The following is an 11,947-nucleotide window of genomic DNA, read 5'->3' as shown; positions in this document are numbered from 1 at the left end:
CAGCTGTAGCTCCTCTCCTTTTCTAAAACACAGTTTGGGCACCAAATGCTGAATGTCCTGGGCTTTGGCATGTATAAATGTCCATCTGTCTATTCTGCCCCACCATCCTCCTGCAGCTGGAAATGTCAGTTGCAGAGGAAATACGGGGGTCAACCTTCCTTTGGGAGGCTATTTGATTCTTGCCACTGACTTTTAGTTGTGAAACTTAAAGGAGGTCTCAAAATAGGTCTGACAAGTCATGATCTCTGCAATAGAGGGTCAAGAAGCTAAAAAATTAACGTTAACCACAAGAATGCAAGAGCCTAAAATGCTTTTAATGTACTACTGCTTACTCTCTTCAGCACAGGGGCGGGGAAATGTGGGATTATTTCTGTTATGCTGTATTTATCTCAGAGAAGTCCAGCAGCAGGATCATGCCTGTATTTGCAGGAGGGTAAGAAGAGTCTGAATGACAGGCTCAGTTAGGGGAGAGTGTCAGTTGGAGGATTTACCTGGTTCTTCCATAGTCCAGACTCGCTTCAGCTGAGCAAATAAAACTTCATCTTCCTCTGGCAGGAACCTCTCCCCCAATGCCTGTGTGACTCCAAACATCTATATCAGTTGTAGAACTGACTCCTCTGACCCTGAGGGTGGTACATTTGCTGGCCTTCCCTTTTTTAACGTATGTAGTGCCAACAAAGAGCTGTCAGCAGGCTTGAAGGCAAAGGGAAGCAGCCTTGCTGTTGTGTGCTGAAAGATGTGTGTGCACCCCCCAGGAGAAGGCATCACTTCAGAAACTTTCGATTCCTGCACCATCCTCCACCAGCAGAGCCCTCCTTTTAACCACTGCCACAGCCTTTAAACACTTTTTTCCTGTTCCTTTCAAGAGGAAAAAATAAATGATAAATTATTGTGTTGATCTTACGCAAATGTTGCATTTACGGAAAGATCTTGTTGACATGGTTTCTCGCACAGGATACCTTCTCCTCCTGTAGAAAAGTTGCTGAAAGCTTCCAGGGAAATAGATAATGTTATCCTTGGGGAAGGGAAACTAAGAAAAAAACCAAAAACAAACCAAAAATGCCAGCCTGGTGTGGCTCTAGTGTGGAACTTGGTTTGCAAAAGATGCAGAATTTGGTTTAGTAGGATTTTTTTAGTCCCATTAGAAGTGGAGCAGACTAGTAGTTGATACCTGGTGTATCTTAGGGTCTTTTCAGAGACCAGAATGATAAATTAAGAGGTTACAAAGTGGCTGAGGTCAGTATCCTGACCACCTGCTGTGGCCATACCCAGGAAAGCTTATCTGTTCATGGCCTGATATGTTAAAACCTTATGGATTAGGCGCTCTTTTTGCATTTGCTAAAATGAAGTTCATGAAGATCCTTCCACCTGAGAGAGCAATTTTAAGGGGATATCAGGAGCAGATTTTCTCCCTCATCCCCTTCTCCTCATGTGAACATGAAAGTCCATCTTCAGCATCACTGTTGAGAGAAGACACGTTTCCTGTTTTTGCAATTGAGACCTTCACCAATGCGGCACCAAGGCGGTGGGACAGGATGTGCCCCATATGTGGTCTCAGGTGCAGGTCAGCTCTTCTCATCCCATGCCTGTTGGGATGCTTCCTGCTTCAAAACTATCACATCTCCTTCCTGTTACCATACCCAGTTAGGGAAGAAAAGACACCCATTTGGCCACTACTGGCATAAATTAGATATAAATATAAAATTCAGCATTTTATAAATATAAAATTCAGATATAAATATAAAATTCATTTGTTTCTTACCCGGCCTGCTAACAAAGGCTCAGCTCCAGGCAGCACTCACCCACAGTGCTCAGAAAAACACATTTGGTGTGGGTATTGCTGGGGATGGAGCCCTGTGGTGGAGGTTAATGAGAAAAGTCATATCTTGAGTGCAGATTGCATGATTGGCTTCCAAGATGATTTGCATTGAAGTGTTAAACGCTACACAGGAATGCCAGAAGAGAGAAAGGATTTTCATAGGGCTGTTCTTGGTGCCCCTAAAATTATCAACATCTCTTCTTTCTCCTCTAATGTGGAGCACTCCCTTTCTTGGAGACAGACAGTCATATTGCTCTTCTGCATAATTTATAGTGAATGCACTTAAGAGCAAATCAAACTCTTGAGTGTTCAGGATTAATGGAAGTTGCAGCTACTAAATGTGTGGGCTGGGACTGGAGGTGTCCTGCCATGCTGCTGCACCAGCCTCCTCTTGCTTTAGTATTGACAGCTGGGAGAGTCCAGTCAGTGCTCTCTGACAGCTCAGTGAAGGGATGGTGCCCATTTTTGTAGGGATTTTAGAGGAACTAGTCAGAAAATCATATGGTTTGCTGTTATCTGGAGATAACTCTCCCATTTTTAATGATGAAAGCTGAAGTGAGAGGTGAGAGAAGATATTATTAGATCCCTGAGCATCATGCATGGCCAGAAAGAGGGTCTGTTGTATCATTGCTGCTCAAAAGGGCCCATGTGTTCAGGATCTACCTCACAGGAGCACCATGCTCATCCCTGTGATCATTTGGTCTGGAGTTCACACCATCAAGGCACTGCCTTGGGCAAATGCCCACGAGTGCCCTTGCAGGTCGTTGCCTGTGGGGAGCCACCAGCCTGGGTGTGCCTTGGCATGGGCAGTCCTTGCCATGCAGGGAGGACAGCAGGACAGTGCAGGACAGCTGGATGCCCACATCCCACCATAAATGTTGCTATAATCCAACACAAGGTGCTTGCCATTGTGTTCTCAAGGCATGAAGGCTGCCCTGATAATAACCTGAAGACAAACCTTGCATCATGTTCCTGGTGTGACACTTTGTCCAGGGTCCATGGCTTTCCTGCACAGGATAGTAGTCACTGTAATTTTGGCTCCTTGATTCTAAAAATGAATTTTAAAAATCCCTGTGAGATTGGCACAGTCACATGCACCAACTTGAGTAAAATCCTTAGCTATTCTAGAGCTTGGGCTGATTCCTACCAGCAGATTTGGTCTTCTGCTCCTTGAATTGCTGCATCCAGCAGAACTAGGTTCCTTCCTTATGAGTGGGACGCTGTTCTGATGTAGTTATTTCACTCTCAGTTTTTAATTCACATCTCTGTAAGGAGAAAAATCCAGGAAAGTTAAACTCTAGGTTTACTATTAGATTTGAAACTTCAGTGTTTTTTTCATTCAACAAACAGGAAAATAAAGCTGTGGAACAATTTGATTACTATTATTTACCACTGAAGGGGAAATAAAATACTGTTTTGAGAAAGATTTTGTTTTACTAGTTTTACAAGGAATTTAACTAGTGGTTTTTGTGCTATTTTGAAGTGATGATGAATTTTTTAAAAAAGGTACTTTAGAAACCTAGATTAATAAAATAAATGGGTGCATATATATTAGATGTCATATTTTTGGAACAAAAACAACCTGTGTATTAGTAGTAAGAATTGTTAGCCATAGCTGTGAATTTGGAGGTTGGACATGTTGGTAACAAAGAATCTTTCTCTTTTGGTTGGTTTTTTCCCCCAGTATATCTTAATACTTTTAGTTAATGTTGAAATTTTGTTACAGCTAACTGGTTGGCATATCTCCAAAGCCACATGTTGTAGCATATTTTTGATGCCTTAAGTTTTAGCTTTCATATTATCCAGATTCTATACTGCATTAGTATGTAACTCTGAACTTCATATAAAGTGTTAGCAAGTTCTCCTCACAGTTTAGTCAGACAAAACAATCCTTTTCAAGCCAAGAACCAAGGACACCATTGAGCATGGGCCCAAAAAGTGTAAACAAGAGCGAACTGAGGAGAGCAAACTGGGAGGATGGGACTTCATAACCTAAATCTGTAATTGGACAATTAACCCCGATCTGTAAATGGACCAAAACTTATAAAAGTGTAAAAACTCGTGATTTGGAGTCCATCTTGGGTGTAGCTTCAGCTGGCTCTTGTACTGCCCAGGGTGTATGCTTCAAAGGCCTTTTAAATAAGTACCTACTTTATTCCTTTAACACTGTCTAGCCTGTGTTCTAGGTAGTCTCTCAAGGCATCATTTTCACTAAGGATACACCTGCTAAAGAAAGCTTTTTTAGTTAAATAAAAAGGTTTCTTTTCACTCTCTGAAAGCAAACCCAACTGTCTTCCCTGCTCTTTTTCAAAGTCGCTACCCTGAAATGCCCTTGATTCCTCTAAGCCCCATCTCTTAGCACAGTACCTGCAGCTGGGGAAGGAAAGGATGTCAGATCTTTTCCTTGTTTTTTTATTTAGTGTCATTAGCGGCAAGGATGATCTTGCAGACCATGCCTGAGGGCTGGGTATCATCTGTCATTGTCTAGTTAGCTGGTGTCCTTGTCCCCAAACTCTCCATCTTCTCCACAGGAGTGGCTCTGATGCTGTGGAATTTGCTCAGGTGCCATTGGCTGGCTCTTGTTACTGCCAGAGTTTGACTAATTCTTCTGAAATTTAATCTGGATTTCTTTCTCTCAGGGCTGTGATTATTCTGTAGAGAATTTTTCTGTGATTTACCTTCATCAATTAAATAAATGCATCATAGGAAACTTCTAAAACCTAATGACAAAACAGCCCAACTGTGCTACTTCTGTGGTTTTAATGATATTAACAACACAGTGCCTTGTGCTAATTTTTGTCACTTTTCTTCTCTTTTTCTAAAAGTGTTCTCTCTGATTTCCCAGTTCCCATCAAGAACCTTCCCCTATCCTGCAGGCCAGCACTCAATGAGTTTTATTAAAAATTATGTATTACAATACTATATTCAGTGAACATGATGTGGGTTTTTCCTCATGCAACCCAGCCTTCTCAGAAAAAGGCCTTGTGCACTAAGACATTGTGCAGACATGTTTCCCTTGATCTGCAATATTGTGTAAACAAACTGTAATTTTTTTAAGCCTTGCCAACTTCGTGCAGCATCTGAAAAAAATAGAACTGGCTGCTTCTCCCTTGGTTTTGTTTAAAAAAAAAAGGACAAAGGGAGGAGATGAGGAAAATCCACTCAAGATTTTCTTTTCCTGTCTGCAATCCCAGGCTGCATTACTGCCCAAACTGCTCCCACCCAAATTAACCCAATTTCCTAATTTACTTGAAATATTTCTGTGCTTTTCTTACTGCATTGGGAATATTTGCCCTTTACAGTAATAAGCTCTTCTCCCTGAGATGGAGAACATCATGGAGAGTTCCCCAAAGAATTGCCACGTTTCTGGTCCCAACATGGGTCTCATTTATTACTCACTAGCAAAAACTCATGGATGTTTGGAGGTGGTTTGTGGTTCTTTGGCTTCTTTTCAGTAGCTTGTAACCATACCATCCATGGCAAGCTCTCCTCTGCTGGTAGGGGTCAGTGTTGGTGGACACAGTGGGCAGCAATGGGTGCAGCAGGTGTCAGCATCCCCAGGTTCTTCTCTGTGACTCCAGCACCTGGGAAGATCCTGCCACAGGGATCTGCAAGCGCCTCTTCACCACACACTTGTGATCCGAATGTAAAATGGTTCTCAGGTTAATGTACTGATGCTCCATGTCAGTGACTAACTGATTTTTCCCTGTAAATCACGAATATAGTCCTGAATAAAGTGACTTCAATAGATGGGAGCAACCCAGACACCTGTAAGCGAATTTATTCTGTTTCAGCCTTTGCAGCTGACTCCGTGAAATGACCATGCCAGCCTTTGTCTCACACAGCCGTTTGCAGGGTTGGAGTATTTGTAATTATATCATTCTTTGGCAAGGTGAGGGCTAGGTGGTTATTTATAATGGATTTTCATCCCAGACATGGAATCAGGTTTTCAAGACCATATAGTTCCTGAGTGTGTGTTTATGGATAAACTTACACAGTGAGGTGGCTTGAGGTCTCTTTACCAATTCACTCTACCTTTCGAAGGACATTCAATGAGCATACGTGAATTGTTACTGAGTTTTCTGAAACTGAAATGTGGGTGGTACATTGAGTGGTCCTTCCCCCTCGCCCGCTGTTTTTAATAAACTTCTGAAAAGGATTGAACTTGAAAATAAGTTGCAAATAAGCAATGTTTCTTATATAAATAAAAGCAGAATTAGTCACTGAAAGTGAAAAATTTAAAAAGACCACTTATTTATTTAGACTGGTCTTTTCTTCACTTGTCAGGTTTCGTTTTTCTTTCTGTTTCCCTGAAGGCAGCAGTTTCAGCAGCTTCAGGCCCTCTTGACAGGAGCCTTTTGCATCTCAAACCCTGCAGGCTTTGAATTTTTTGCAGCATTATTGATTAAGGTATTTCTTTTATCTCACTGCTTCTATTATTAGCTTTTCAAGAGGTGAAGAAACTCGTTTTTGCAATTCAGACTTTATCAAAAGGTGTTACTTTTGGGCCTGTGTCTGCAGCCTGGGAAAATGCGACAGGTGCAGCAGTGGCTGGTATGTGGGTGTCGGCTTTTGCCGCAGGGCAGGAAAGAAGTTCACACGAGTTTACCAGGCAGGACCAGATATCTATAGCAACGTATTTGTATATCCTGTGCCTTGCTCGTTGCTTAGGATACTGACATTAAAACATGTAACACAATCTGGTCTTCACTCTGGAGTTCATTATCTGTCCCAGCCCATGTAACTGCGCATTTCCCCCCATCCCCAGCTCAGATCAGAGCTCCTGAGCAGCTCTCGGCAAAGCATGGTCCAGAGGATGTTGTTATAATCCTGTTTTGCAGCATGTTGCTGCCTGATCATTTTTTACCTAAACATTTGTCACTGGCTGGGGTGTGTGGGAGCCCATCTCCCTCTTACAGCTTGGCCCGCGGGAGCTGGAGGCTTCCTGAGCACCTCTGTGTGTGGCTGAGCTGGTGTGAGCTGCTGCTACCCGTGCAGGAAATGTACTCTCAAGGGCGTGCTCCCGAACTGTGCCAACATGCATCTTCAGTGGCTCAGGCTTGCCTTTGGACTGCCTGGGGGGAGTTTTTTGTGGTGTTTTGTTTGGTTGGTTTGTTTTGTTGTTTTCTTGTGGGGCTTTTGTTTGCTTATTTCTGTGGGGGTTTGTTGTTGTTGTTGTTTTTTGTTTTGTTTTTTTTTTTTTAGTACAAGGATCAAACTTTTAAAGATAGAGCCTTAGTGACAGATCTGATGCTTTAGATATTTTAATAAAAAAATATTCCACCCCTGTTGAAATGGTTCTTGAATTTCAGACCAACCCAGAGCAATGTTTGCTGCCTGGCTTATGCTGTTCATTTTCTTTGGGCTCCTGCAGTCATGGAGCAGCTTCATGACTGTAACAGATTTGACACACTTATTCTGCTTTATAAGTGAGCACTGCAAGAGAAATGGTGCTACACTTCCCCCCTGCAAAGCAGATAGCTCTGATAATATGAAGAGTATTTGTTCTGTTTCTCTGTGCACTGCCTTTCTCAGCTGGAAAGCACCTCTGTCCTATAGACAGGCATTTCATCAATTTTCCTCTTTTTATTAGCACTAAATTAGTATCCAAGGGGGTTTGCACAAGGAAATACTTCTCTAAGGAGTTATTCCTCCTTTTGCAGCCGTAACTGATTCAATGAGAGGATCCCATGATGAGCTCATTTCAAGGCGGTTTTGCTTTCACAAGCTTTGCAGTAAAAAGCTGGTTTGGTCTCTGGCTTTCTGGGTTGCATGGTCGAAGCACACTTCTACTGGCTGTGACTGGTGGTTGACTGAGAGCTCTTGTGAAAGTGGGATGCACTGAGCTTTGTTACAAGTATTTCAAGTACTTTAGTGTGTGGAAGCTGACAGCCAGTCCATCTGTTGGTAAAAACACAGAATTGCTACTTTAGCTGTTTCAGACTTTGCTACAGTTACTCCACAACCCAGTCTTGTGGTTTAACCCCAGCCCGCAGAGAGACGAGGATGAGATCTGGAGGAGGGAAAGGTAAATCTGTGGGTTGAGATAAGAAAAGTTTAATAACTGAAATAAAACATTATTATAATAATGATAATAACAATTGTAGTGAAAAGGGAGATAATAAAAAGAGAGAGAGAGGTAACATGCAAGAGAAACAAGGGATGCCCAGTGCAATTGCTCGTCACCTGCTGACCAGTGCCCAGTGCATCCCTGAGCAGTGATCAGCCCCCTGCCCTGACAATCCCCCCCAAGTTATATTCTGACCATGACAGCATGGAGTATCCCCTTGTTCAGTTCAGGTCACCTGTCCTGGCTGTGCTCCCTCCAAATTTCTTGTGCACCTTCTCACTGGCAGAGCACAGGAAACTGCAAAAGCCTTTGACTTGGGTGAGCACAGCTCAGCAACAACTAAAACTTCAGCGTGCTATCAACATTATTTTCATTCTCAAATCCAAAACACAGCCATGGGCTAGCAACTAGGAAGAAAATGAACACTGCCCCAGCTGAAACCAGGACACCAGTGTGTGTCTTGGCCTCAGTAAAAGACCTTTTTGCTCATTGTTAGGCTTTTGCTATGAGATTATTGCTGATTTTTCTGTAAGCCTAGAAGGACAGAGGTTACATTCAGGTGGGAGTTCTCTGGCAGTTTTGTTTTGAGCCTGGCTAGAATTAATTAGAATTAGAACAGGTGCCACATAATTTTAACAAAAATTTTGGTGTGAAACTGGAACAAAAGTGCATCTGCATTTCCCCCTGTTTAAGCCTTACATGGTCCAGGGTCTCTTTCACAAGCAGTGATTGACTTGCTAAGGCCTCAGCTCTGCATTTAGACAACCGAGATGCTCCTTGTCTGATCACCTCAAGGGCATTCCTTCGATTGTTTTTCTTGCTGCTGTGATAGTGCCAGATGCTCTGAGGGCTTTTGCTCATCAAGGAAAGCAGGGACAGACCTTGCTGCAGTGTATGTGATATCTCTTCCCTGGATTTCACCCTGGTGTGATGGGAATTGAGGGAAAGGCAAGATATGCTGGAGTTAGGTCTCTGCTAACTGCCCGGGGCAATGTTGGGTGCAAGATGTCTCTTCTGCTTTGCTTTCTACACCGACAAGTGATTTAGCTGGTAAAGGCTTGTTAAAAAAGAACAACAAAACACAGCCCTAATCACAGGACTGACCAGAGCATCCCAGCCCTGCTCCCTGTGATTTCCATTAGCAGCCATCCTCTGAGTGGTCTTGTGGCTAAATCAGCTGCTGAGCCTCTGGAAAGTGAGTTGATGAAAGCATTTTATAGCAATCGAATGAAATGTCAGTTGGATGCCAGCAGCAGGGGTTGCTGTCATGATTAATGAGATATTTAGGCATTTCATTTTGAAGGAGCTACCTGCAACACAATTTACATCAAAGCTGTTTTTTCAGATGGGCTTTAATAAATTAATGTTAATGTTGGTTATTTAACTATTCACATGAAATTGGTTACAACTGCAGGATTGCATTTGGGCTGAACACGTTATGAAGCCTTTCAGAAAGCTCAAATGCAAAAAAAGGTTGTGTTCAGAGCATTGCACATCTTCTGATATAAAGTGATGTGAAAGAGGAGGAAGTGTTGAAAGGGTCTGTAATCTTTTGAATGCAAAGATTGCTTGAATATAAAGCTTTTGAAGCTGATATTTAATGAGCATCTCTTCAAATAACAAGATATATCTACCACTAGGAGAAGTAGTGAAATCTAGTTCTAGATTTATTTATTTATTCTATTAATCTAGAATGATTACCTTACCTCTCCGTTGTCTAGGGGTGTCTATTTTTTAAGGGAACGGGAATGATAAAGATATTACAGGAATAGGGAGAAATTATATTAAACCTTTTCAAACCTCTTTTAACTACCAGTTGAAAGATTTGCAGTCCTTAACCCTGAGCGTCAATAAAGCTGAGGCAATTTCTGCTTATGTGTTAAGTGGGCTCTGCTGTTCCTCCTGCCCCTCTCCCAGGGAATTCTGAGGCAGTGGTTGATGAGGCAGGGACTGCTTTTCCAGATGCTAGTTGTTACAAAGCGTCTGGGAATCATGAAGTGGAAGGGCTCACTGAAGGCTGGAAACTGCAGGCACCTCCTCACCCAAGGAGAGGAACATACTATTACAATTTCTGCTCTTTAAAAAAATGGATCACATCTGATCCATTATTTGCTCCAAGCTGCTCTTTTCTGCAATTTGACTTCAGCAGACTGGAATATTGTGTTTTCTGCCCTCGGCACTGCAAGGATGACTATCTGGAGCAGAGAAGATTCGAAGATGGAAAGGCAGTAGCTGAGAGTTAGTGGTTTAACTGGAGGGCAGCCTGATGCTCTCCTAAGGGTGATAATGGCAGGGACCAGGAGCTGTAACATCCCTGCACGTTGGGAGCAAGCAGAGGCATGTCAGGTATGTGGAGAAAACTGTAATATAGTGGACAAAAATAAAGCTTTGGAGTTGAAGTATTGGCAGCTTTTCTGGAAAAGAGAAGCACTAATGACAACACAGTTGTCCGTTAATGCACGGAACTAACGAGCAGCTGTTTGTCTCTGAGCATTAAGCCACAGAGCAGGATGTGGATTTTTTACATTGCTGAGGCAGTGCACAGACTAAATGGAATACAAATAAAACAAGCTTACATTCTGCTGTAGAGCAGCTTATTTTTTGCTGACCTTTAGCATTTTAAATTTTTTTGGGTTCTTATGCACGCTTGGAATTTTTACTCTCTGGGAAGTGCTTAGCCCCTGTTTTTCCTGGTTTCGGCATGCTTTGCAGCTCAGCTCTTTCAGTTTCCAGGTAGTCTGCAATGTTGGCCTATTATTAACCTGTCTTCTGCATTGGCTCTGAGCAAACCCAACAGGCACAACAGTTTGTGCAGAGAAACATCATTTATGCAAACCAGTCACAGGGGTTTGTGTACACTTGTGAATAAACTTCTTGAATATGAGGAAGGACATGCAGCTTAACCTCTAGCTCAGCAGCACAGTTTGATATTGCTAGTTAGCCATGAAAAACTGCAAGGGATAAAAGTAAGAAATTATCAAGGTTTTGGTTTTTCTCCTGTTGTTGCCTAAGTGCAGATTGACCATCTTTCATTTTGCTGAAGGAGCTCTCCTATTGCTGGGCAGTCTCACCTTGTGTGGCACAACATGGGCATTGTCAAGAGAGAGGACAGACCCAGCCCTCTCCTGATATCCTGATGAAATCCTGGATTTAAATGTGCTTTGGCCCTGGTGAGGGAATATTGAACCCTCTGAATAAGCTTCTCTAAAAGTATAAACCCAAGTAAACTTGAAAAGAGTTGCTTTGCCAAACATTTTGCTTCAAAAAGCCTTATTCTCTGATTTGCTGGGAGGGCTGGAAAGGATGAAATCACTTGTGCTGGTGCTGCTGTAGCAGTGATCCATCTGCTCATGCTGCCTTCAAGGCTGAGAAAAAGAGGGAGAAGTCTTTTGGGGTGCTACTGTTGAGCATGGGCTGTGCTGAGCTTACCCTTGCTGCACCCCCCTGCAACCCTCCGGTGCCACAAGGAGCACCAACCAAGCCCCACCGTACAGGACCAAGCTCCCATTGCTGTGGGGCAAGGGATGCAGGGAGGGAGGAGAAGCTGTATAAGCCAAAGGGTTTCAAAGAGCATCTGGACAATGCAAACATGACAGGCATGGAGCCACCTGCCCTTCTTGCTTCTTGTTCAGCTGCATTTACTTTCACTTTTGAACAGATGGATTTGTCTTTTCATCACTGCTGCTGTCCCTGCCTGCTCCCGCTCAGTCATGGCAGCAGATCAGCCTGTGTAGGAATCCAGAGCTGGGCATTGCAAGCCGTGTGATGGAGGAGTGGGATTGCAGCACAGAACTAAAATACTGAGCTTTATTGTTTACCATATAATAAGGATTAATAATAAGAATTAATATTTCCCAAATACTTCCTCCTGAACTACCTTCTCCTCCACAGCATATTAATCACTGAGAGAGCCTAGAGGAGAGGAAAGGAAGCCAAATTAAATGAGGTCTTTTCCTGGTGATTTATAGCATCCTTTTTCTCCTCTTTCCCCCTTGCCCCAAGGGGACCCTCTGTTTCTAGCAGGGTTCTACCTCTCCCCAGCCCCCCTCTGCCTAGCA

General features: G+C 42.9%; 1 protein-coding gene across 1 annotated transcript in view; it reads left to right on the top strand.

Annotated features, from left to right (window-relative positions):
* Positions 1-11,947, top strand: part of HPCAL1 (hippocalcin like 1) — a 31,884-nt gene that overhangs the window by 14,085 nt on the left and 5,852 nt on the right. The gene's annotated exons all lie outside the window — the stretch shown is intronic.

Source organism: Geospiza fortis, unplaced genomic scaffold (genome assembly GCF_000277835.1).
Source record: "Geospiza fortis unplaced genomic scaffold, GeoFor_1.0 scaffold81, whole genome shotgun sequence".
Taxonomy (NCBI): Eukaryota; Metazoa; Chordata; class Aves; order Passeriformes; family Thraupidae; genus Geospiza; species Geospiza fortis.
Note: the sequence above shows the minus strand (reverse complement) of the source record. Positions and strands in the feature narration are given on the sequence as shown.